Source organism: Halichoerus grypus, chromosome 14, assembly GCF_964656455.1.
Source record: "Halichoerus grypus chromosome 14, mHalGry1.hap1.1, whole genome shotgun sequence".
Lineage (NCBI taxonomy): Eukaryota > Metazoa > Chordata > Mammalia > Carnivora > Phocidae > Halichoerus > Halichoerus grypus.
In genome coordinates this window covers 12732861-12760356 of record NC_135725.1, presented here as the reverse complement: position 1 = coordinate 12760356, position 27496 = coordinate 12732861, and the positions used below count along the sequence as shown (strand labels likewise).

The 27496-nt window shown below is 46.7% G+C and overlaps 2 long non-coding RNA genes across 4 annotated transcripts in view; one reads left to right on the top strand and one right to left on the bottom strand.

Annotated features, from left to right (window-relative positions):
- The window catches only part of LOC118551847 (uncharacterized), a 29073-nt gene extending 17834 nt beyond the window's left edge, over positions 1-11239 (top strand). The window contains exons 3-5 of one of the 2 annotated variants that reach the window (XR_013443966.1): positions 3154-3359; positions 7891-8063; positions 9019-11239. This is a non-coding gene — a long non-coding RNA (uncharacterized LOC118551847). Of the gene's footprint in view, positions 1-3153; positions 3360-7890; positions 8064-8923 lie in introns of both variants that reach the window. The other variant, XR_013443965.1, reaches the window with a different exon arrangement.
- The window catches only part of LOC118551845 (uncharacterized), an 87494-nt gene that overhangs the window by 57573 nt on the left and 2425 nt on the right, over positions 1-27496 (bottom strand). Inside the window, exon 2 of one of the 2 annotated variants that reach the window (XR_013443708.1) lies at positions 11515-12787. The exons of the other annotated variant lie outside the window; for it this stretch is intronic. This is a non-coding gene — a long non-coding RNA (uncharacterized LOC118551845). Of the gene's footprint in view, positions 1-11514; positions 12788-27496 lie in introns of those variants that run through there. 2 annotated transcript variants of the gene reach the window in all.

The following is a 27496-nucleotide window of genomic DNA, read 5'->3' as shown; positions in this document are numbered from 1 at the left end:
TCATCTACATCATTCTTGCAACAGTTAATGAGATACGCGATGCATTCAGCTGAAATGTCTGGATCCCCATCCTTTCCCAATTGCATACTCTACCACTCTCCGGTGGATGAGGGCTACCCTATTTCCTGTCTCTTCAAACCTCACCACCTCTCTCTCCCGTCATATCTTCCTCTGGCCACTGACAAATCATTGGCTACTTGTATACACCTACAGAAGGAGCTAGAAAGCCAATACACAGAAACCCTCTACCCCACTAACTGCCCTGAAATTCAGGCAGCAAAGCAGGAGGGTGCGTCTCCAGGTCACACAGCCAGGGATTGGGTCAGAAGAAGGACCAGGTCCTTGACTTCTTGCCCTCCATATACTGTCTTTCCAAGGAATTTAAATCCCTAGTTGGAAGAGAGGCGTGATTCAAAGAGCTAACCCTGAGGACGGCAGAAGCATGGAAACAGTCCCTTCCTTGTGTTTATTGACTTAGAACTTAAAGGCTTGGGGGCAATGTTGTTCTGTTATATGCGGCAAGTGTGTGTGTGTTCACATGCTTCTTTGTGTGTATACGTATCCATCTGTAGCGTTAAATCCTAAGATGTGTGTAAATACAGCATTATTGTATGTTATCGTATATATTATATATAGCTTTATTGCATTTATTTAGCATGTATGTATTTTATATAAATGTATGTATGTATGTATGTATTCAGACTGGCCTGGTCAGCTGTTGGGGTTGGCTCATGAAGAGTTTTATTTGCTGAGGAACCAAGCTGCCTCCTGAGAGAGATTTCATTCTAATGAAACTTGCTTCTCAGTGCGTCTGCTTGGTTGAAGAAGGGTCAGTTTGCATTTGAGAAGGATGAGGCTGGGTACCGCCTGGAAGGCTACTATTTGGAGTACTTCTGCCCTCTCTTCTTGCTCTCCATTCCTAAAGTTCTGCTCCCCCGCCAGTTACCAGATGGAGGAGGCTGGAAAAAAGGGTCTGTCAGCAGCTAAAACAGCAGAGGGTTCACCTCATGCAGGGAAGGGAGCCGCATCCCCCACAGGAAAGGCCAGGCCGGGCTGGGATGCAGGTGCACAAAGAAAGGAAACAATTTGTTCCGTGAAAACTGGTAAAGGCCTGAACGAAAGAAACTATCTGCTTGTCCCTCGGCCTTACGGCCAGATCAGCCCCACCCCCACCCCCAAACACTGGACCTTAGCCACTGATACTTGAGGAAGTCCTTTCCTCACCCAAGTTTGGAACCATCACAGGAGTCAGGCAGAAAAAGACGAAAGGACCATCTTTATTACAGTTCAGTGGACTGAATGTGTGTCCCCCAAATTCACATGTTGAAACTCTAACCCCCAGTGGGATGGTATTTGGAGATGAGGCCTTGGGAGGGGCTCCACCCTCATGATGGATTGGTGTCTTTATAAGAAGAGACACGAGAGCAGATCTGCTCTCCACTGTGTGAGAACATAGGGAGAGTCAGCCATCTGCAAACCAGGATGGGGCCCTAATCAGAACCTGACCATGCTGGACCCTGTCCTTGGGCTTCCCAGCCTCCAGCCCTGTAAGAAATAGGTGTTTGTTGTTTAAGCCACCCAGTTTATGATATTTTTTGTTATAGCAGCCTGAACTGACTAAGACATGAGTCATAAAGACTGGGTGGGAAGATGTGGCTTTGGGGTGTAGCAATAATGAGCTTTGTAATACTGAATTGCAGAATAGGGCAGACCTACCCACCCAGTGATGGGCAAGACTGAATGATGACAAGGCCCTCAACAAAGGCAAAGTCTGCCCTATATAGAGGATGACTTAGCAGAGGGGAATGGGGGCTATCTGCTGCCAGGTCAGTCCCCTCTCTCAGACTCCTCATCCTATTAGGTCACCAGTCCTCACCATGATGCATAGTAGGTGCTTCATAAATAATGATCACTTGAATGAATGAATGAATGAATGGACTTTTCTTCTGAGAGTCAAAATGGTCAAACATGGGTTAAAATTGTTACAAAATGCTCCAAAATTCAAAATAATTAAAATATCCAGCCATAGAGAAAATGTAAAGAAAATCATGATGCATCACCTTATTTAGAAAACTACGGTAGCCCTAAAAAAAAAGCACATGAATCAAGAATTTGTGAAAAGATAGAAAATGTACTACAAGATTAAACACAAAGCACCAACATATACAGAAATAAGCAAAAATCTTCAGTTGTTTTTCTTTCTGCTTCATATCATTCTTCTATAGATTCTAAATAGTCTAAAATAAAGCATATTTTATAGTTCAAAAGTTAACTTTTCTTTAAAAATTAGGTCATAAATCTAGCCAGAAATCCTAGAAATCAAAGCAAAAGACGGAACTGGTATACCCACTTCAATATTTGCCTTGAGGGCGCCTGGGTGGCTCAGTTGGTTAAGCGACTGCCTTCGGCTCAGGTCATGATCCTGGAGTCCCGGGATCGAGTCCCGCATCGGGCTCCCTGCTCAGCAGGGAGTCTGCTTCTCCCTCTCCCGCTCCCCCCTCTTGTGCTCTTTCTCTCTCTCACTCTCTCTCTCTCAAATAAATAAATAAATAAAATCTTTAAAAAAAAAAAATATTTGCCTTGAAATAATGACTAGATAGGAAAAAAAGTATATATGGATATAATAAATCTCATTAACCCACCTCAAATGAAGTTCTGTTTCTAAATTTGGTTTATATATTTATTCCATTCACTTTAACATGACTCATTCTGTCATTTAAAAACTGAGACTTATATTTTATAAATCACAAAGTGGCTCATAGGCCTGACTTTTCAGTAATGAAGAGAAGTAAATCTGAGAAATGTTGCTATGGTAGCCAGCCTCCAAGGTGACTCTCAGTGATCCCCACCCTTTGGTCTTCATGCCCTTGTGGAATTCCCTCCCCTGAGCATAGACTAGATTCGGGGTGACAAGTCCTTCTGGTTTGCCCAGCACCAAGGGGATTCCCAAGATATGGCACATTCGGTGTTAACGTAGGAAAGCTCCCAGGAGAATGAGGATGAGCTGGTCACCCTTGCTGGATTTAGTGACTCACTTATAAATAATGGAATACAGCAAAAGTGATGAGTTACCACTTCCACGATTATGTTACAAAAAGACTGTGGCTTCCGCGTGATGCTCTCTCTCATGTTCTCTTGGTTTACTTGCTCTAGGAGAAGCTGGCTGCCACATCATGAGGCAGCCTTGCGGAGAGACCCACAGGTGTGAATTTGGAAACAGATTTGAGGCCTGCCAACAGCCTCGTGAATGCAAGCAGAAGCAGATCCTCCCTTAAGCCCTCAAATGAGGACAGCCCCAGACAATGCCTGACTGCAGCCTCAAGAGAGACTCAGAGCCAGAACCACCTTACAGAGAAACCGTAAGATAATAAACGTTAGTGGTTTTCAGCCACTGAACATTGGGGAATTTGTTACACGGCACAGATAACAAATACAGTGGTGATAGCTTTGGAAATCCACTCTAAGGTATAAGTTATTTTTGCGTCTAGGATACAGTTTCTTTAAAATGAGTTTTATCAGATCTTAAAAAAAAGGAGGGGGTGGGTGGCTCAGTCGGTTAAGCATCTACCTTCAGCTCAGGTCATGATCTCAGGGTTCTGGGGTCAAGCCCAGAGTGGGGCTCCGAGCTCAGCAGGGAGTCTGCTTCTCCCTCTGCTTCTGCCCCTCCACCCCACTCATGCTCTCTCCTCCCTCTCAAAAAAATAGATAAAATCTTAAAAAATAAAATAAAATTTAATTTAAATTTAAATGAGCTGTATCACACAAACCGTAACTACTCTCCCCACCCACATTTATAGAAGTGCCCAAACCCTAGCATTGTCTTGTCCCACATCACCCCACCCCATTATAACCATTCAGACCAGGTCCCTGACTTCGTGCAAGTAAAAAACCAGCTATTTCCCAGTGGGAAGTAGTCCCTTGCTTTTCTGCCTCTCTCCAACCCCAGTGTGGGGACAGCACTGGTGATTATTGTGACTAGTACGTCAATTCATCACAATTTTACAGAATCATATAATCAAAGATTCAGAAGATTAGAAAGAGCCCATTGGGATTTCTTTGATTATAAATTTAACAAAGGTAAAAATTGTATGCCCCATTGGAGAGGGGATTCTTACTACCTTTTCCTTCCCCTATAAAGAAAAGCTAACAGAGACAAGAGTCATTGAAGTCCTTCACTTGTAACTTTGCATCACGGAAATATTCATCATAGAGAAGTAGAGAAAATAATACAATAAACCCAGAACTCTTGTAAGCATCTCTTATCTTCAACAGTTACCAGTTCAAGGCCAATTTTATTTCATCTCTTGCCTCCCCTCCCTTGCCATACACTTAACCCCCACCCTGACCCTTTGGGTTATTTTGAAACAAATTTCAGACATTATATCATTTCATCTGTAAATACTTCAGTACATATCTCTAAAAGATAAGAAGATAACTTTTAAAAAAAAAACATCGCAATGCCATTTAAAAAAATAATTTCTTAAGGTCATCAAATATCCAGTCACTGTCTTATTTCCCCCAATTGTCTCAGGTTTTGTTTGTCTGTTTGTTTTATAGTTAGTTGGGTTTGTCCAAATCAGGATCCAAACAAGGTCTACACATAGCTTTTGGTTGATACGGCTCTTAAACTGTTTTGCTTTATGGCTTCTCCCTCCCTCTGCCCACCACTCCCCATCTACCATGCCCTGCACTAGGGGTACATTCTGAGTCCATCTTTCCAAGCTGTGGTAAACATGCTGCTCTCTGATTTCTGGTAGTGACTCGTCTCTCCCGATAAACAAATGGCAGCCTACTGGAGCCCCTCTTTAACATATCACTTTCTGAGGTATGCTTGAACTTGGGTCTATTTTCAAGTATCAAAATTTATCAAAGAAAGACACTCTGATGACACACTGTACTGGAGGAGAGAGAAGTCAATTTCACACTACAGTTGATGTAAGTTTTTTAAAAAGTCACTATTGGGGGACGGTTCTCGAAAGTCAATAAATATTTTGCTCCGTTCACACTGCCCTTGGTATCTCTTTTAAATAATAAATAGGAAACGAGAAAGCGTTTCAACAGCAATTACACATCAGCTACATCATGGTGACCGTGGCCCTCCTTCCTAACCCTCCTTCGGTTTTGTTTTTTGTTTTGGTTTTTGGTTTTTTTCTTATTTTCTCTCTAGGAAGTGGGATAAAACTAATAGCTTCACAGGAAAATTCTCCCTGAGGCCTTTTCCCAAGTACTTCCCCAGCTGAGGCACCTCTGGGGAGGGTCTGTGTGAAGTGAAAACACAGGCAGTAACTGATATCTGTGAATTTATTTAGGTCATCATGATGCTATTAACTGCGGAGTTTTGACAGGATTGCTGTGAAATCTCTTCCCAAGGCTGGCGTCACTTAGGACCCAGGAGGAAGGACATTCTAGGGCCCTGTTTACTTATCAGCCCTGTCCCCCACCTTGGGCTTGCACTTCACCTCTGCACTTAACACCTGACCAGACAGAGGTGGGAGGTGGGGGGCGGAGGGGCGCCGTCCACTTGGAGGTGTGAGCCTCATTACTGCTTTTCCTATGGTGCCTGCCTGGGATTTGTCCGGCATTGGAACAGGCAAGGGTTCAAAGCAGATGGTACCTTTTCATGACTTGAGTCAATTAAGGAGAGAGTCCAAGCCCAAGCTGGCCTGGAAGGCCCGGCTGCCAGAAGGGCCTTGGAGAAGCAGCTGGACTAAAACTAATAAAAACAACCAGGAGCAATTTGTGAAAATGTCAAGGCCAGCACAAACATGCTGACCCTCGTAAACCTTGAGGTGAACTTGGAGAGGTTGGCCCCCACCCTGCCTTCGGGATGGCAAAGGGAGAAGGAGGCTGATGGCTCCTTGCCAATTGGTGGGTCTTCCCAAATCCCCCTCATGCCTGGCTCGGTTGCCCGAGCGCCTCTCCTGAGCTCACCCCAGTGGATCAAACATCTGGGCCATCCACTTTTTCCTCTAGGTAGACCCTCTTTCCACACACAACTCCCTCCTGTGATGAATGGACGCGTGGCTACCAGAATGGGCTGAAGCCTGTGAGCCTAAGGGCCAGTTGAAGAAGGAGCCGCTCTAGAAAGGGTGATGGATACATAGCTCCTCAAGCCTATAAAGACACCCAGAACCTAAAGTAAGGAAATGTGAAGAGTCCAGGCACAACGATTCATCCTTTCTCCTCCTCCCTCCCTCCCTGAAAATGGTCCGGGCTGTACTCACCATTGTTGACACAAGAGCGAATGCCTCTGTCAAGATAAATGGACTTTCTGTAAACTCACAGCTATATAAGCTATGAAAAGTGACAGAGATGACTAATTGATGAAGACAGCAGCTCAGCTCATACAGACGCAGACAAGGGGACGGCCCGGATCATGGTTCTGTTACTAGTGTAGGGACGGAACCAAACGACCATTTCAGGAACCAACCCCCCGCCCCCAAGTCAGTCAGACTAAGATGAGGAGAAACTAAGCTACACTGGAAAAGGGAAAATAAGGAAGATGGGCTTTGTTATTTGTTTATTTATTTAATTCATTTGTAAATGTGTGGTTTCTTTTCTAGTGCTTTCATGAGGATGTGGTTCTCCTGGGTTTGGTGGGGGGGGGGCGAGGCAGAGGGGAGGGTGTCTGAACAAGAGAAGGTGGCTGATGGGGTGAAGGGGGCTTCCTTCTGGGGTACTGGTAGCATTGCCCACATCGCCAGCCCAGCGTGATGGTCACACTGAGGTTTGCTCTGGGATCCATCACAGAGTTGTGCATTTCTAATTTGGTTGTACGTTTCAGTATGCGGGTAATGGTTCACCTTTATATGAATGTATTTGTTTTCAAGATTAATAGTCCTAAATAATACACAGTTCTTAAAAGAGTTTTGCCAAAGTTTATTTTTAAGTACTTTCCTCCGAGGGGCACCTCTAAGAACTCCCTGTTTCTTAAAGTGTGTCACTCAGCCACCAGTTTCCAAGTTATCTGGAATGACTGTTAGAGAAGCAGAGAAAAGGATGCCACCAGCCCAAGTGATACAGACTTGGAGAAGGGGCCGAGGCAGGGTGGGGGGCAGCAGCAACTCTGGAGTCCCTTGATCAAGCCAGAAAACCAAGAATGATTCTTCGCACCTCCCTTTCACATACTGGCCACATCCAGACACAAGATGACCTGTCCTCTCTACCCCTGCCTTTCTCCTCACTAACTTCCTGATATGTCCCCTGGCTCCATTCCTGCCCTCTGCCCACTCGTGCTCCATGTTTCCTCTAGGACAGTATTTCTTAAACACAAATCCACTTGCTAAAGCCCTTACACACACACACACACACACACGCACACACTCGCACATCCACACACAGACTAAGCCCAGCTCCCTAGGTAGGTCTGAAATCTGAAACTGTCCCTCTCCAACCCCCTCTCCCCTGTGTGTACCTCTTGCCCTTCACGCCTCCAACCTGCTCTCCATTCCCAAAGGCACCATGCTCTTACACACCTTCTTGTCTTTGCTAATTTTGTCTCCTCGGCCAAGAAGCCTGTCTACTCCCTTCTTCTAGCAAAGTCCTACTCAGATGTCACCTCCTCTGCCTTTCTCTCCTGTTTCCTGAGACCCTGTAAGCTCCACCCCCACCCCCCCCCCCCCCCGCTGTGTTGTCACCGCTAGAAAGACACATGATATCTCTTCCTCTAGAGAACTTCTTTACCAGATTATAAACACCTAAAGAAGGGACCATGCCCTGTTTATCTTTGAATTCCTAAAGCCTTGCTCAGTTTCTGACCCATAGGAGGTACTCAGTAAATGTCCCTCCACTGAATTTAATTGACCCTAACAACAGCCCAATAAAACTTATTACTTGGCTCCTCGGCATTGGCTCTCTTACCAAAACTCTTCGCTTTTGGTTCCTTTCCAGTCGTGGTGAACACTTGATCATTTCTGGCCGGCGAGATGCAACTCCTCATGCAGCCTCGCCTTGCTGAGCCTCCTGTCGTGGGCCAGGCTGGAGCCTGAGCAGCCAACACCCGCCCCAGCTACAATAACTGTTACATGTCTCCCCTGCCAGCAGCGGCCAAGACTCAGGGCAAGGTGAGCATGACCACTGGAAAACGCTCAGTCTTTGCCAGTTGATGGAGCCTTCTCTGGTCCCCTTCTGAAGTAGCAGGCAGCAGGTGGAATTACCCTCCCCTGGAGCAGAGATGTCTGGTAGGATACGTCCCTCCCTCCCAACCAAACCACCTTTTCTTCCACATGCCTTTGCAATCTAGACGTCTGTCTCTCTTCCCTAGATCTCACCTTCTTGGGGGTTGCTCTTCCAGCCTAAGAGGGCAAAGAATCATCTTGGAATGCTCTGAGTTCTGTGGGCAGTCGCACTGCTCTGGGGGGCAAGGGAAGACTGAAAACAGGTTCAACGCAACAAGCACTGGGTCCATAAAGCATTCTATTGAAAAATTAAAATAATGGAGAACATTTAGAATTGCAGCATGTCCGCATCAAAAAGGGCAATAGGTAAGTGCCCAGGTGTCGTAGAAGCAACTTAGAGATCAACAAGCCCACACTCCCATGTTACAGACAGGAAACTGAGGCCAGGAGATGGGCCATGGCTTGCCCAAGGTCAAGTGTGAGCTGGCTCACACTGAGCCCGCTCCAGAAGGGGCTTTTTCCAGCTTCCATACTTAAGCTCAAGGACTTACTGGTAAAAATGGAGTCCAGGGGTTCCCAGCACCTCCTCCCCACTCAATTGCTTTGAAGGGGGTTGCTTTTCTCATCCATGGCCTATTTATTTGAAGTGTTCATCTATCCCCTCAGCAGCTCCAGAGCGTGCGTCCTGCCCCAGGCACTGGAAATGGTTCCACGTAAGCCACGGTTTCTAAACCTGCACCAGACTACCTGGAGTGATTTTTTTAAATACAGAATCCTGGTCCTCATATTGGTGTTTTCCATTTCAGGGGGATGGGCCTCAGAAAGCTGTAATCTTGAACTCCTTCATGAGTTCTCCTATAAGGCAAAATCTCAGGACCATTAAGCCAACTGCCCTTTCTAGGTCCTTCCTAACCTGGATATTCTGTGCATGGGAGAAGTCACAAACCTTTTCAACTATAAACACCAGACTCAAGAAGCTGGAAACCAAGAGCTGGCTGAAGATAATTGCTCAGTGATCCAAAGGAAGATTCCTATAATCATTGCAGACCCCTAGGAGAACACTTATATTTGCTTTCTACACTGTCTTTACCCTAACTCCTGCTACTCTCTGAGCTGCTGGAAACACAGACTTGTTTAATAGAATGCCTAAGAAAGCCTTGAATAAAATTTAAGTTAGATGTATGGGATTTCACTCCCTCACCTCTGATTCACTGGCAATCTGTCATTCCTAATTAAAAAAAAAAAAAAAAAAGATACAATCAGACGTATGGGTGTGTTATCTAGACTCCCAGCAAGAAAACAGGCATCCAGAGAGAATGTGAAAGTCACTCAAGGTCACCAACAGACTGCCTCCATCCATAGGGGAGCCCAGGACTTAACTCGCTGACCACGAGGTGATGCTGTCCTATAGAATAAGCAGCAGAAAGGAGACCCGTGACCCTGAATGACTCAGCCATTGCCCTGCAAGGTGAGAGTCGATTAATGCCTATGCACCATCTCTTCACCCATGACATGAGAGCGATAATGTTTGCCTCCATTTCAGGTGACAGAGCTGCTTAGAAAACACCGCAAGTATAAAAGTGTTAAGAGAAGACACTCTGCCTTTTCAAAATAACTCAGACATGATATTCCCCTTTAAGTGGTTGTGTTGAGTAAAATTTCCATCGAGATCCACACGGTAATGTGAACCATGAGAGCGCTGACATCTTAAACCCCTGTTCATATAACTTGGGCTGAATGGGTGGCCTCACTCAGCATGGCCAGTTCCCTTTATAATTTATTGAAATCAGCCTAACGCCAAGATACAACTTTCTCAGGTCCGTTGATTTCTCTTAGTCTCCAGTCAAATCCAAAACCCTGTTATAGACCTTGCAACACAGAAGGTGCCTCCATGGGAGAAGTCACAACCTTTTCAACTATAAACACCAGACTCAAGAAGCTGGAAACCAAGAGCTGGCTGAAGACAACTGAGGAAGGTTCCTATAATCATTGCAGACCCCTTGGAGAACACTTGCGTTCACTTTCTACACAGTCTTTGCCCCAACTCCTGCTAATCTCTGAGCTGCCGGAAACACAGACTTGTTTAATAGAATGCCTTAGAACTGAGAGCTTAAGAAAACCTTGAATAAAATTGAAGTTAGATGTATGGGATTTCAATGGCCACCGTCTCCTGAGATTTAAGATCTGATAATGCTGAAATTGTTTTTGCAATTTATTATGTTCTTCCGCTTCTGTGCACATAATGCTCTCGCTCAGAGCTCCCTACAGTTTTTCCATTGGTCTGTGGGACGAAAACCTCTTGCTGATCTTCACATATATTAGTGGGAAGCTACAGAGAGGATAAATTCGCAGAAATACAGGGGAAAGAAAGAGAGATCAGAACAAATGGAGCACTGGGACAGGGCAGAGAGAGCAAAATGGACACACCGTGAAAATATAAAGTCATGTATGGAAACCAGAGAAGCAAATGCAAAACCTGAGGAGGAGGAAGGGGAAGAAAGGAGAGAATAAGATACCTACATTTCAAGGAATGCATATGCCAGGTAGATGGTAAATGCAAGAAACAGTTCTCTATTCCAGATTGTTTTAAGTTGAGGCAGTAGGAGCAGAGGTGAAGGGTGATGGTTTTGCTGGGTGTGAGGAGGAGGAAAGTCATGCCTGCCGTGTGCTAACTGCCCAATGCAGCCCTGGACCAAGGAAGCTGCAGCATCCAGGCCAACCTGACAGACTAGAATCAACATGGCGGCTCAGCTGGTTTCCAAGTCCACACAGAGTACAGGCCATGGTGTCACCTTGCGGAAGAAGAGAGAATTCCCAGTGGTCAAAACAAATGAGGATCTTTCCACAGAGTGGACTGGAAACTTGAAGGGACTCCATGCTCAAGTTTGCCACCCAGACCAGATGAAGGCCTTCTGGGCTGGCATGCAGAGCAAGGTCCTGAGGGTGAGAAAATTAGACCATATGCTTGGGCTCTCTGCAAAGCCAAGGTCTCCAGGAGAGATCATTTTGTCATTACACATAGCATATACCAAATGATCAATAAAGGGTAGCTAGCATTCTTCCAGAATATTGCTTTCTACACTGGCTTCTGCTTGGGTTTCTCATCAGCTCCACTATCATTGTGTGCTCCCCAGTGTTCTCAGGCTTGTCTCACACAATAAGGGTTCCTTCTGACCATACCAGAGGGCCTTACCATGCATCCATCCATTCATTCATCCTTCATGCATCTTTCTTTTATGCATTAGCAACTTTTCACTGTAACACCTCTTGAAAGTCATACCACTTGTGACTTCTTTCTCTTATATATATGTATAATAACTCTTTTACTCAAAAACTCACTAAATAATGAACAAGTACTATTTCTTCATCGGGGTTTCAGACAAAGACCACTCACCAATTTTCTTGACACAACAGTTTATTGCAGGGAATATTACTTGGAACAAATTTGAATTGTAAGCCATGTTGTTATGAACCCAAAACATTTTGTTGTGTGTACATATGCCCCATGAGAGGACTGAGGAAGGGCAGCATCTATGACTCTGTGTCCTGTGGGTGCACACACTATTTCCATGTATTCCCAAGCACACGCATGTTTAACTTTTATGTTACCCTGGAAATATTTTTCTGGGCCGTCATTTTATTTTTAACCCAGTGTGAATGCAGAAGTCACCAAAAGTTTAAAAAAAAAAAAAAAGTACAAGAAAGTTTTAATACATTGGTTTTCTGTAGAAACTGTATTGATTAAACTTCCAAATTGTGCTTATTTTTTAATTTTTTAAAAGATTTTATTTTATTTATTTGACAGAGAGAGACACAGCGAGAGAGGGAACATAAGCAGGGGGAGAGGGAGAGGGAGAAGCAGGCTTCCTGCCGAGCAGAGAGCCCAATACGGGGCTCTATCCCAGGACCCTGGGATCATGACCTGAGCCGAAGGCAGACGCTTAATGACTGAGCCACCACCCATGGGCCCCTGTGCTTATTTTTTTTTAAGTAAGTAATCTCTACACCCAACATGGAGCTCAAACTCAAGACCCCAAGATCAAGAGTCACGTGCTCTACTGACTGAGCCCCCCAGGTGCCCCAAATTGTGCTTAGTCTTTAATTTGTTGCCATTGTTCAATGGATATATTGTTCTACCTGTGAAAATTGTTGGCATCTCAGGATGGGATACAACACAGTTTTTCCCACTAAAATGAATAGAGGTTTGTTTGTTTTTTCACATAACAGCTTTTCACTTAGTAGCAGAATTTTTAGTCCATTTTAAAGTCACTGAGTGGGAGATGAGTATACTCTGTTCAGGGAATCCTAGGAGGCACTAGAAAGCCAAAGATGAATTGAACCCCGATCCTGCCTCCAGCTTGTAATCCAATAAGAGACACTGATGGGTAAATGGACAACTTAGCAGTAGCAAGTGAGATGAACGCTCTAGAGAAGGTGCAGGGAGTTTGGCGCAACAAGGAGAAGGGGAGTTCTCAGTTGACATGTGATTTCAAGGTTGGAGACCGTTCAAGGCTTTTGCTTCATCCTTCCTCCTTGAGCAAAGCAAAGGTACTTGTATCTTATCCCCTTAGTAATTTGCAAGCTTGGTTGTTAATCTGTAATGAAGTAATTCAAGGTGAGGAGTCCTCCAGATGTCTGCTGGACAGCTCCACGGACACCTCGGACTCACTCTGTAAACAGAGAGGTATTCTTAAAGTACAAATCTATGTCTCCTTCCAGGCTAAAGACCTGAAGGGCTTGCTGTTGCCCTTAGGATCAAGGCCCTATGGATATTCAAAGCCCGTGAAGAAGTGACTCACACCCTCTTTCCCAGTGGGGCCTCCCCATGCTGAACTTCTTTCAGTTTCTTTTTTTTCCCCCTACTTTTTTTTTTTTAATTAATTAATTAATTTATTTATTTATTTATTTGATGTAGTGTTCCATGATTCATTGTTTGCATATGACACCCAGTGTTCCATTCAATACGTGCCCTCTTTAATACCCATCACCAGGCTAATCCATCCCCCCCACCAGAACCCTCAGTTTGTTTCTCAGAGTCCATAGTCTCTCATGGTTCGTCTCCCCCTCCGATTTCCCCCCCTTCATTTTTCCCTTCCTACTATCTTCTTTTTCTTTCTTTTTTTTCTTTTTTAACATATAATGTGTTATTTGTTTCAGGGGTACAGGTCTGTGATTCATCGGTCTTACACAATTCACAGTGCTCACCATAGCACATACCCTCCCCAATGTCCATCACCCAGCCACCCCATCCCTCCCACCCCCCACCGCTTCTTTCAGTTTCTTATAGGAGCTTAATCTCTCACCTCTGGACTCTATACTTGCTATTCCCTTTCCTAGAACATCCCTTTAGCCATTGACCCACCTTCCTACCTAACTCCCCCTCAGCTTTGTTCTCTGTCCCTCCCTGATGCTCTGACAGGGTGAGGGACCCATGTTATATTTTCTTTCATAGCACCCTTTAATTCCCCTGGCCCAGCGCTAATCACACTGTATTGCAACTGATTAGTTTCCTCCCCTTGTGGGCTGTAGGACTGAGAAGGCGGGGTCCTGGGTGTCCTAGTCAGCATTATATCCCTACTACCAATCCAGTGCTGGCATATAGTGGAGGCCCAATCTATTGAAGAATGAATGAATGAATGAATGAACTGCTTCCTTCATGAGTAACTGCAGCAAGTTACCTCTGGGCTTTAACTCAGGAAATAGGTCGTTAAGAAGGACGTTTTCAACAATGGTGGTAGGCATAGGGTAGGGATATCTGAAAGGGCCTTATCCCAAAGTAGGCTCTTCTTTTTTTTTTTTTAAAGATTTTATTTATTCATTTGAGACACAGAGATACAGAGAGAGAGAGACCATAAGCAGGGTGAGAGGCAGAGAGAGAGGGAGAAGCAGGCTCCATCCCAGGACTCTGGGATCATGACCTGAGCCGAAGGCAGCCACTTAACCATCTGAGCCACCCAGGCGCCCCCCCAAAGTGGGCTCTTCTTGATCCCTAAAGGGCTGGAACACAGGTCTGGGCTCCCTATGATTTGCCTCTTCTTCCTCTCAGGGTCACCTCCCTACCTCCCCAGGGACAGGGCCACACTCTGATCCTCGCTGTAATGTAACTACCCTCCCCAAATCTCAAGACCCTTCTCTGAACAGCTTCCCCATTCCCTTTCTGTTGGTGGGTTCTTCAGAGCCAATGTGAGGACTGCTGTCTGCTTCCACAAGCAGGTCTAGAAACCCGACCCCCAAGTGCTGCTGACTGACCCATCATTTCCTCTGCACCAGTAAGTTATAGAAAGAACAATAAAAGATAAATTTAAGGATAGACCAGATATACAAAAACAAAGCAATAATATATGAATTTCGTGACAACCAATATATATACTCACCAGTCAGATCCATTTCCTCCTTTAGGGGTGTGGGGGGGAAATGACACATTGGAGCACAGGGAGGGTTTCTAATCAGACTCCCTGAGTTGGAAGAGCCGAGGACCAATTTGTTGACTTATCTGCTCTTGTTTTTGCTACTGCTAGAGACTGTTGAGGGGAATTCTTGCGAACTTCCTTATCAACACCATAACGAATTTGTGGTTTCCCAGGCAACTCCCTACATTGGCAAGTAACTCAAACTGGCATAAACTTTGTGAAGAGCAATTTGGCAATGTAGCAGCCCTGGCATTTTCCTCTCAGCTCCATTCTTGTCCCTCCGTGCTCTGCTTGGCAGGACCAATCACATAATTTGCAAGGCCCGTGCAAAACAAAAATGCAAGGCCCCTTGCTCGGAAAGTATTTCACATTTCAAGACAGGGACAGCAGGGGGCTTCTCTAAGGACGGGGCTCCTTAGAGCTGCACAGATCCAATGTCCTTGGATACTGGCCCTGCTGTTCTGTCTCAGTTGGAGCTGGATCCTGCAAACGACTTTTCCAGATTTCTTTGCCATCTTGCTTCTGCTTAAGTTCAGTCAATGGGAGGCATGAGTGGGATGGGAGGGGCCACTGGAAGGCACGAAGGAAGAAAGCATTTGTATACTTCTCTGCTTCCATCTATCCACTGACCCAGTTATTCAACTTCTAAGGATTTACACTAAGGGTATAATCAAGGAGTCGGAAAAGATCTAGCCAAAATACTGTTCATTACAGTGTTTTCTGTAATAGCAGGACACTGGAAATAACCTAATCCCTAAATATCCAACAATGCACCCATTAACAAGAATAAGATAAGAAAGGCAAATAATAATGGAACAGAATATAATATAAAAACCCAGAAATGGACTCGAAAATGAACAGAAATTTAGTATACGGCTAAAGCGGTATCTCAAATCAATACATAGCAAGGATGCTACAAGAAAGGCAGTTACAGATCAATATCCCTCATGAACATAATATAAAATTCCTTAACCAAGTATTAGCAAATAGAATCAAGCAATATATAAAAAGGATAATAAGTCATGACCAAGTAGGGTTTACTCCAGAAATGCAAGGTTGACTTCAGGGTCAAAAATAAATTAATGTAATTCACTACATTAACAGAATAAAGGCCAAAAAAAACCAAAAAATAAAACATACGATCATCCCCATACATACAGAAAAAGCACTTGTCAAAATTTATGATAAAAACCCTCAGCAAACTAGGAATAGAAGGGTACTTTCTAAATGTGATAAAGGGCATCTTCAACCTACAGCTAACATCATACTTAATGGTTACGGTTTCCTAGGCAACTCCAAGCACGGCAGAGCAGTTGAAATTGGTATCAACTTTGTGGAGAGTAATCTGGCAATGCAGAGCCGGCCCATCATTTACCTATTTGCTCACGTGTAAGATCAAGAACAAGGCAAAGATAGCCACTCTCCCTACTTTAGCCAACATTTTGCTAGAGGTTTTGGTAAGTACGATGAGGTAAAAAAAAAAAAAAAAAAAAAGAAAAGGCATAAAGCTCAGAAAAGAAGAAGAAAAACCGTATTTTGAGATGACAAGACTGTACACGTAAAAAAATAAAATCAACACGTGGGACCAGAACAACTGAATATCACTTGGAAAAAAATTAAAACGGGGTACATGCTTCACAAATGACACCAGAAAAAATTTTTAATAGATCAGTAAGATCATAAACACATGAGAGGAAGCCATGAGACAATTATTTCATCATAATATGGAAGGGCTTTCTAATTATGAAATAACATCTAGAAGTATGGAAAACTGAAAAATACAACAATAATAACATAAAAACCCCTGCGTGGCACAAACACAATAAGTAAAGTTAAAAAGCAAGTGACAGGTTGGGGAAAATATCTGTGATCCATACTCACAGATAGAAGGCTAATGTCCTAATATAGAAAGAGTCTTTAGGGAGAAAGCTTATGGTTTTAAAGAAAAGGGGTAATAGCTATGGATAAAAAAAGAAATATCAAAAGCTCTCCATCATGTGAAAAGATACTCAACCCCACCTATAGCGAGAGGTTGAAAATTAAAAGCCCCCTGAAATATCATTTTTATCAATCACATTGGCAAAGATCAAACATGTTTTCAACCAACTCGTTGACGAGGATGTGGAATAACAGGCACTTCTGTACACTTACTTGTACAAAGTCGGGGGAAGCTGTTTGACATCTCCCAAAATTACAAATGCAGGTATCTTTTAATCCGGCACTTCATTTCAAGAACTTTATCCTACGGCTGCATTGTCCCAATGTGAAAGAAGGTTATTTATGGTAATAATTCTTGAAATTCCAAAAGACTCACAGTAACCTAAATGCTGAGCAGCAGGGGACTTGTTAAATAAATTAAGGTACATTTATATCAGAATTCCTTTTTTTTTAAGATTTTATTTGTCAGAGAGAGAGAGAGAGAGCACAAGCAGAGGTCGGCAGGCAGAGGGAGAAGCAGGCTCCCTGCTGAACGAGGAGCTCATCGCGGGGCTCAGTGCCCTGGGATCATGATCATGACCTGAACCGAAGGCAGATGCTTAACCAACTGAGCCATCCAGGCGTCCCTTATATCAGAATTCTATGGCAGCCCTTAAACATGAGGAATATATATATATTGATCTGTAGTGATCGTCAAAACACATTATGAGGTTAATAAAGTAAGGTACAGGGGTGCCTAGATGGCGCAGTCAGTTGAACATCAGACTCTTGGTTTCTGCTCAGGTCCTGATCTCAGGGTCATAAGATGGAGCCCCTCCTCAGGCTCCGTGCTCAGTGCAGAGTCTGCTTGAGATTCTCTCTCTTTCTCCCTCAGTCCCTCCTGCTCATGCTCTCTCTCTCTTTCTAAAACAAATAAATAAATCCTTTTAAAAAATAAAGTAAGCCACAGAGCACTGTCTTGATATTAACCATTTGTGTATAATGTGAGCAAGAGTTATGTATTTGCTTGGATATACATAAAATATCTCAGGAAGGATTTTATCCCCAAAAAAGGGCAGGTGAGGGCGTGGGAGGGTAATATTTGGTTGCTTCTGAAAAAGGTAACAACAAAAGGGGCAGGGTTGAGAAAGAGATTTTTCTTATATAGCCTTTTATACTTTTTTAACTGAACCATGTGAATGTTTACTTATTCAAAAGATAAATTATCTTTTTAAATAATAAGGTAGAAGAATGTAATGCGGAGTATGGAAAAATTTCACAGAAAATTGTTAGCTGAAAATGAGATTTTAAAAAGTACAGCCTGATCTCACTTTTATTTTTCCTAAATGTAGAGAGGCAGAACACCTGGGTGGCTCAGTCTAGTGTCTGACTCTTGATTTTGGCTCAGGTCGTGATCTCAGGGTCATGAGATCGAGACCCACGGTGGGCTCTGCGCTAAGCGTGGAGTCTGCTTATGATTCTCTCTCTCTCTCTCTGTTCCTCCCCCCAGGCTTGTGCGCATGCACTCTCTCTCTAAAAAAAATGTAGAGATGTTTGTGACTAGGTTCACTTATGTCGTCTTATGCATCCATATGGGATCAGCCTGAGATTTGGACAGAGTTTATTATGCCCAGAATTTGGAACCCTTCCTCTCTAGCTCTTTTCTGGAATTTATTCCCTTACTTTCCAGCATGTGAGCACCCCAAAACTTATCCTGTGGCTCTTCAAGCTAATAAAGCTGTTAGCTTTCTATCAATATTTTATCCATTTTATTTTATTTTATTTTTAAAGATTTTATTTATTTATTTATTTGAGAGAGAAAGACTGAGTGGGAGGGAGGGGCAGAGGGAGAGGGAGAAGAAAACTCCCCGCTGAGCAGGGAGTCCGATGCAACGCTCATTCCCAGGATCCCACCATCATGACCTGAGCCGAAGGCAGAGGCTTAACCCATTGAGCCACCCAGCTGCCTCTATTTTAACCATTTTAAATGGTACGAATTAGGATCTACCCTCAGTTCAAAAGCCGTAATAAACAGGACATTCTCTTCATGTCATTTCTGTCTTCCATATGCCAACTCCCTTCCACTATCTGCCTGCTTTTGTTCACTCTCCAGGGACCTCACGTAATTGTTTTTTACATTTTTGTCCAGAGTTTATCACTGTCATCTCTAAGAGGATCGGTCCAATAAAAGCTTACTCAGTCATACTGGACATAGACCCAAGAAATATTTCTAGCTCTTGGCCTTCTGGGCACCTAGAAAGATTTTGCTTTCTGTTCTCCTTATGGCTGGGAACGTGACATAGGAGATGTAAGTAGAAATCATGACTTGAATGTTCCAAATGGTGGCTGTTCCATCAACCTGGGTCTTAAATTAATAGAGACCCCAACCAATCCTTGTTTAAAATATATTGTGAGCAAGAAACAAATCTATTGCAGCATGCTGTCTCTTTTCTACAAATATGCCCAACGTTTTCACAAGTAGCCAAAATACTCTAGGGCAAGCCAAATACAGGGTCATGTCCTTGCCCATCACCCTCACCTTTCCTTCAGCATGAGTCTGGAGTAGGGGAAGGAACCTGGGGGACCCATCTTGCTTCCCCACACACAGGTGACCTCTGGAGATGTCACAAGCCAATGTGCTTGTCCACAGCTGGACTGCAGCCACAGCAGAAGGAACTCACTCTTGGTCTTACGGCTTGCTTATTTGCGGGGCACAATAATGGAGAGCTTAGGAACATGAGCTCTGGACTCAAGAGTCCTGAGCTCAAATCCTAGCTTGGCTACGGTGGGAGCTTGGCTTTGTCATTTGCCGTCTCTAAACCTTAATTTCTTCATCTGTCATCCAGGAGTGCCAAGACCACACAGTGCACGTTGGAGTGCCTGGCACATAGGCAGCATTCAAAAAAAAACTGTAGTTGTTGATCCCCCGTTTACTCAACACTCAGCAAATTTTACTGAAAGTTTATTGTCTGCCAGGCACTGTTCTAGGCACGAAGACTACATCAGCCAAAAAATAAAAAATAATAAAAATAAAATACAAGGGGGCGCCTGGGTGGCTCAGTTGGTAAAGCGACTGCCTTCGGCTCAGGTCATGATCCTGGAGTCCCGGGATCGAGTCCCGCATCGGGCTCCCTGCTCAGCAGGGAGTCTGCTTCTCCCTCTCCCTGTCTCTGCCCCGGACTCATGCTCTCTCTCTCTCTCTCAAATAAATAAATAAATAAATAAAATCTTTAAAAAAAAAAATACAAGGGCCAACACACCAGTTTGTATTTAGCAGGAGACAGACAATAAACGACAAAGGTCATAAGTAAGCAGACTGTGTAGCATGTCAGAATATAAGTGCCATGGGAAAAAAAGAAAATGTGGGAATGAGCAATCACGGTTCTCTAAATAGAACAGGCAGGGTAGGTAGACCACTTTTAGAAGGGGACAGGGGAGCAAAGACTTGAAGAGGGTGAGGGAGTGAGCCATGCAGACCCTCTTTTGTTTTTTATAGATTTTATTTATTCATTTGAGAGAGAGAGAGAGAGCACGAGCCGTGGGGTTGGGGTAGAGGGAGAGGGAGAAGCAGGCTTCCCGCTGAGCAGGGAGCCCCACGTGAGGCTCCATCCCAGGACCCCAGGATCATGACCTGAGCCAAAGGCAGACGCTCAACTGACTGAGCCACCCAGGTGCCCCATGCAGAACCCGCTTGGAGAAGAGGTTCCAGGTAGAAGAAAGAGCACAGATAAGGACTTGGATAGTTACTCCGAGTGAGATGGGAAGCACTGCGGAGGTCTGAGCAGAGGAGTGACGTGACCTGACACGGATGTCAAGGAGAGCTCTCTGGCAGTTGGGTTGAGAAAAAAAGAAGCCAGGGCTCGGCGGGAGCTCGGAGAGCAGCTAGAAGGCAACCCGAGAGACGAAGGTGGTCGTGAAAGTGACAAGTGCCAGGTTCTGGATATATTTGGAAAATACAGCTGACAGGATTCCTGATGGCTTAGCCGTGGGGTATAGATTAAAGAGCAGAATGAAGGATAACTCTTCGGTTTCTGGCCTGAGCAACCAGAAGCACAGGAATGCCTTTAACAAAGATGGGAAGGAGCCATTGTGGGGAGCCAATAGTTCTGTTTGAATATGTTAAGTTTGAGATGGCTGCTAGATATTCAAGTGGAAATGATGAATAGACAGTTGGATAGTCAAGTGTGGAATTCAGGAGTGAGGTCTAGACTGAAGATAAAAATCTGAAAGGCAGGGCTGCCTGGGTGGCTCAGTCGGTTAAGCATCTGCCTTCGGCTCAGGTCGTGATCCCAGGGTTCTGGGATTGAGTCCCCGCATCAGGTTCCCTGCTCAGCAGGGAGTCTGCTTCTCCCTCTGCCCCTTCCCCCCAGCTCGTGTGCTTGCTCTTTCTCTCTCAAAAATCAATAAATAAAATCTTAAAAAAAAAAATTGAGAGTCATTGGCAGCTAGAAGGTAAGGATTACATCGCCAAGAGAGCGAGTGTAGGTGTAGAAAAGATCCAAAGGTCAGGAGAACTGAAACCAGCAAAGGAGATGAAGAATTAAACTCTTTTCCCTGAAACAATGTCTTCCCTTTGCTTCTAAGATGGCATATTTTTTCTACTTTCCTCTTACTTTACTGCCCACTCCTTAGTCTTCTTTGCTTTAAGTTGCAGGAAATGAAATGCCTAGCCAATGGATTTGGGAGAATGGAGCTCATTCGTGACCTTGACAATAGCAGTTTTGATGGCAAAAGGATGGTGAAAGTCAGATTGGCATGAGATCAAGAGAGAATAGGAGGTGTAGACACGCAGGCAACTTTGAGATGTTTGCAGCCAAGAGAAAGTGGCAAAAGGAGTAATAATGGAGGGGAATTTGGGGCTAAGGAGATACGTACAAAGACATAATAAGAAAGGAAGGGGGCACCTGGGAACCTCAGTTGGTTAGCCATTGGACTCCTGATTTCGGCTCAGGTCGTGGTCTCAGGGTCATGAGATCGAGCCCCACATTGGGCTCTGTACTGAGCATGAAGCCTGCTATTTAAGATTCTCTCTCTCCCTCTCCCTCTGCCCCACCCCCCCTGCTGCTTGGGCATGGATACTCTCTCTCTCTTAAAAAAAAGGAGGGAGTGCACCATGTTTTTGGGTCCACATGAATTATTTAGGAGAGGGGGACAACTGATGAGCAGGAGATGAGGGGATAATTCCAGGAGGAGTCATTAATAGTCGAGACAGAGAGGGACGGTGGTTCCAAGTGGAAGGGTCTGCTGTAGATAAGGGCAGGGATACTACCTCCGTGTGAGAGGAAGGAAGGCAGGGTCAGGGCAGAGAGGCGGGTGGGATGGAAGCTATGGTGCTGGGAAGATGAGGCGGCTTTTATTTTGTCAGAGATTAAGCAGCAAGGTTTTCAGCTCAGAGCGAGGAAGGGGAGAGGTGTGGGATAGCTGAGGACAGAAGGTGCAGTGTCATTCAGAGTGTGAGAGAGTAAACAGAGTAGGGAAAGGCAGAAGGGCAGTGTTGAGAGCCCACTTGAGATTTATGATCGTAAAGTTAGTGGTGACAGCCCTGTTGGTTCTGTCCAGTGTGTGAAGCTGGACAGAATCAGGGTTTTGCCAGGTGGATGGTCCCAGGAAGAAGACAGTGAGGGGTGTATGGATGATATAGTGACAGAGACCACGAAATCTAAGCTGGAGAGGAGGGATGTGAGACTATAAGGGCGACGATGAACAGTGAAAAAGTAGGTTGAAGGTCAAAATAAGGTCAAAGGATGATCCAAGTGCAGTTATTAGAATAAATAAGGTGGAAGGGAGAGATGTGTTGGTCAGGCACAGGGCGGCTTGAGATGAAAAGAGCAGAGGTGGTGCTGTTATTTAGAGGGTAAAGAAGGTCCAGGGTATCCACATGACAAAGTTCCAAGGTGGAGGGGGAAAGGGTTGCAGTGTAGGGACTGGGGTTCCAGATAGGTCATTATTCCGCAAGGCTGCTAAATTCCCCGAAAACATGACCAGGGGTGGGATGGAAGTGGAGGACTCTGAGGCAGGCGCTAGAATCTCCTGGAAGGAGAGCGAATCCACAAGAGATGCCTCAGAAGGGGCTGGCGTAGTCTGCTGGGGGTAGCAGCTGGGGGGTTAAGGCTGGGTGGAGAGGGGAGAAGAGTCTGACTTGAGTAAGATTCACCAGCGTGGGTGGACCTGTTCTGTTCTGAATTCCACTCTCTAGTAGCTCAGTCAGCTCCTCTCCCTCCTCTGACAGCTGAGAGGCCAATTAGGGTGAGGGACTGATTCAGGGTCATGGGGTCGGAAGGCAACCAGGGAACTGTCAGGACTTGCATTCTCTCTTCTCCACTACCCGAACACGAAGGCTGTGTTTGGGAGATTTAAAAGAACCCTTCAAATGCCCCTGTTTGTTTCCGCCTCTGTGCAACGTTTGTGCTGCCGAAGGACAAGGAGCTGGTAACCATGGTAGTGGAGCCGAGAGCTGTGGTGAAGAGGTGGTTTTTAAATGGGGGGGAACTTCAGGCGGGCGGCCCCCAGAGCTCACCCTCCAGGCCTCCTCAGAGCTCTTTGTTCATTCAGCTTACTTAGGAAGAGAGGCTGAATTCTTCCCTGCTGGGAAGCAAGCTTTGCAAGGGAAGGTTTTGCCAGACTCCATAAGGAGAGGGTGTGTCCCTGGGAGCAGGTTTTGGGGGCTCTGCCTGAAAACCTTGGTCGGCAGGGAACTTCGGGCACCCTGGCATGAGCAGGACAGGTTGTGATGGCAAATAAGCCAGCCCCGCAGCATCCTGGATACAGAGTCCTTACACACTGCCGGTTCTCTCACTACCCCTCCCCGGACAGGTGGCCGCTCATGGGGGTGGCCCAGAGCCCTGGCCAAAAAGGCAGCCAGGCAGGGCCCCCACAGGATGGTATCTGGTGCCAGAGGCGGGGGGAGGGGAGAGGAAAAGGGAGCGAGGGGGGAGGCTGTCACCTCTCCCACCTTCCTGGATGGGGAGCCCCAAGAGCCTTTCTTTCCAGGACCAAGTGCCCCAAGTGGACACAGGGCAAGGCAGGGCAGGGCAAGGCAGGGCAGGGCAAGGCAGGGCAGGGCAAGGCAGGGAAGGGCAAGGCAGGGCAGGGCAGGGCAGGGCAAACCCAGGCCACAGCTCGGGTCCAGGGAAATCTCATGACTGCAGTGTTTTGCTGCAGGTTTCCCAGCTGCTCGGGGGCGGGAGGCAGCGAGGGGTGGTGGGGGCGAGGAGGAAGGGGGGGAAGAGGAGGAGGGAAGTAAACAGGAGACCACAGAGAGAGCCAGTTCCCTGCGTTCAGAGAACACCAGCCGCCTCCGGTCCCCGGTGGGTGGCTGTGTGTGTGCAAATGAAACAGGGAGGGGAAGGGAGAGAGGGAAGGGTAAGCACGCACTTCTCGGCTGTTATCCACCCACCTCGCTTTTCCCGCCCCTCCAGCCCACTCCCCTCTGGGGTGAGCGGGTGGGAAGGAGACGTTCATGAAGCGCCCACCCCCAAGTACGCGTCGCTGCTTTAGCTGTCTGTGAATCAGACTGTCTCAGCAGCTCGTCACCTGCGCTCAGGAGGGGAACAAGGGGTGGCCTTGGGAGAGGGGAGGTTGAGTAAGTGGAGGACCCAGTACTGGCCAGAGCGCGGGGTGACGCCTGGGGCTGGGAAGAAGGGGTGTCTACCTCCCAGCACCTACACAGATCCTGACCCGGTCCCCAGGACAGCGGACCAGAGGGGTGGGACGGCGGCTTGGGGGCACAACTTGAGCGGGAATTGGCAGCAGGGGTGGGGACAGGAGGGGGGGTGGGAGTGTACCGCCCCGGGAAGCGATGGGGTGCCGGGCTGGCGGGGGCCGCGGGGCAAGCTGCTGCCCGCCGCCTGCCCGCGCGGGGTTATGCGAGGTAACCGCGAGCCGGGAGGAGGAGGGAGGCGGCGGGGGCCGCGGGCCGGGGTGTCTGGCGCTCGTTGGACAAAGAGATGATGAAACGTGAGCGCTATATTTACCAAGGGGGTGGAGACCGGGCGGGGGGGGGGGTTGGTAAAAAGGACAAACTGTTCCACAACAACCACAGGAAACACAGCCCATCTGACTCACCGGGAGGGCCGCGCCGACCCCCTCGCGGGCTTAACCCCAAGGCAGGCGCGAGGCTGGAGGGCGTGGATGCCCCCGGGCAGACCCACCGGGGCGCTACGGCTGGGGGTTGGGTTGATTTATATAAATAAAGACACCTTAGATCCCGGGGCTGCGTGCGTGCGCACGTGTGTCTGTGGCTTTTGTGGGGCAGGAGAGAGCGCGGAATGGCAGGAATGTTTCCTAACCCCATAGCCCGACCATCGCGGGTGAGACTGCTTGCAAACTCCTGCGAGCAGGATTCCTGCAAAGTCATCTCCTCCCGCACAGCTTCGCCGGCCGGCCCGCCCAGCCCGCGGACAGCAGCACCCGCCTCCCTGCGCTCCCCTTGCTCCCGCCCCAGCCCTGCTCGCAGCGCTCAGAGTTGGGGTGCGGTGCGGGCTATGTTTAGAAGCTGATGTCATCCCGACACCCTACTCCGCAGTGATCCCAGGGGAGACCGCAGGGCAGGTTTTCCTCCTCTTCGCGGGCGCGGGGGATGGGGAAGGTGCCTCTATCCACTCCCCAACCCCCGCCAACACACACACACACGCACACACCCCTATGCTACTCCGAAGAGTTAAAAAGAACAAAAAAAATGCAACCCAATAGAGTTATGAAACAGGGTGGTGGGGGCGGTACACGCCAGCGGAGGACGCAAACCCTGGGGCTCGGGCCTCTAGGGGCCAACAGCCGGCCCCCGCCCACTCTCACCCCCGCCAGCCTTCCCCACCTCCCGCCGGGGTGCGGGGGCTAATTTCAAGGTTAGCTCACGTGGGCGCGGGCGCCCGGAGCTCCTTGCACGAGTTTGGGGCGGGTTCCTCATCCCCCAATCTAGGGCAGTTTGTTCAACTGCAGTAAAGGGAGCTTGATGTTCCAGCAGGGAAGGGATTTCTGAGAACTGGGGCTGTCCTCAGATGAACTCGGCTCCTCCGGCTGCTGCTGCGGCGGCCGCCTGCGGAAGACTTTTTAAAAGGGCGATGCCAGGCCGGGGCGCGCCGCCCGCCAGTCGGCGGCGGGAGCTGAGCGCCCGCCCCCGAGCGCGGGTGATGCACGGTGCGCCGCGCAGGGCCTCTCCGCGCGCGGGGGGCTGCTAGCTAAACTTATCCTCCTGCATATGCATGAACGTGTGGCCTTTCTGCTCGGCAAAGGAGAGGCCTGGAGTTTTTGCGGAAGGCTGCTAAGTGCAGCGAGAGCAAAGTAGGGCGTTGTGCAAGTTTTCGCGCGGGCCGGAGGCCCCCCCCCCCCGCAGGCCCTGCGTGTTAACTGACGTTATGGCCACAGGCGTTTTGGCAGATAGGTCTTTACCTGATTGTATTTCAAATCCAGAACACTGCCTTTGCTGGGAGCCCCGATCCCTTAAGCGGCCCGCCTCCTCCTCCCCAAACTCACCACTTTCCCCTAATTCCCCAGCTTTCACTAAAGTGAACGCTACTTTGCCCCCAGATATATGCTGTGTGCCTAGGTGAACTCGCTGAAGCCGAAGGACCTGGGTCCTGAAAGAAGTCTGGATCCAGCCCAGAGTGAGGTCCGACACGTGATCCCCTACCCCCAGTGGGCCATCTGTTCTCCTCCTTCCTTCCCGCCTGGAGGCTGGCAGCTCTGCCCAGCACCGTCCACGCCTCCCAGCAGGAAATAGTGAGAAAAGCCAGAGTTCTAACCTAAACCTCTCCGGGTCTTGGGCAAAGATGAGATTGGGCAATAAGTTTTTTAGATTAAGCCCCAGGTGGTAAGCTCCACCCAGAGAGTTGGGGAAACTCTGCGCAGGGTTCAGTTTGGATTAAAATCTCCAGGGAAGGGGACTGGGAATGGGCTGCATTCGCCTGGAGATACCTCTGCTGGGGTTAGGGTGGAAAATTTGCACAAGCTAGCTTGAAGAGAGAAAAAGCAAGACTATGAAATTAAGGAAGAAAGGATTTAAGGGATTCCGGACAAGTTTATATTGTGCCTGCTATCCTTAAATATTGATTTAAGACATTCTGACCTTCATTGCCATAAAGACCTGTTTGTAGATGCACAGCAGATGAGATGGTGTTTAAAGAACCCAAGTCTTGCTCAGTTTTTTTCCTATGATTTTTTTTGGGGGGGGGTGGTGGGGGGAATCCCAAGAGTATTTGGAGTTTGTAAGGGACTAGGGAGATGTATTCATCTAATGCCCTTCATTCACAGATAAGGAAATAACTCTAAGAGGGTGCCTAGGGTCATGCTGCTCATCTCAGGCCCAGGAGGCCCCTTCTCTGCCCCAAGCTGGCCTAAACACATGCTCAAAGAATCAGCTCAGGGTAGGCACTACCTCTTCTAGAGGTGATAATGATAATTATTTTAGGATGCACAGAAAATAAGACTTCTAGCTACAGGCCCATAAACGGTTGTTCTTGAGAACTTGGATAATAAAGCCAAGCCTTAGACAGAATTTAGAGAGGAAAACACATACTTATAATCTAGAAGCACAGTTACAGTCTGAATTCCCATGCTCCTCCCAGTTGGTTTGTGTGGATTTGAAATGTGTATTTACATAAATTGGGGGAAAACAGACCTCTCATATTTATGTGGCATAATATATACTTTACTGGTAAATTATTCATTGTAATTAGGAATGATTCATATTAATTTGGGATAATTTATGTTGCCAGAATTTAATTGGGACAACTACATGCTGGCAAAACAGTGTAAGCTGATTTTAATCAAAGAACTATTATAACACACATCCCAATAGAGCAAGGGGAGCTTGTTGTTACACACACACAAAATCCTGATGTAGCAATTATTACTTGTGATATATGTTATTTTGTGGTATATATAATTTGTTTTTAACATATAAGTCTCATCGAGGATAGACTGTCTTTTCATTTCTGTACTCCCCCAGGCCTAGCTCCCTGACTGAAACATAAGGATCTGGAGAAGGAATGAGTGGCAAAAGAGATAAAGGGGAAGGTATTCTATAGTTCTAGAATTTCTGGGTTTAAAAAGCTA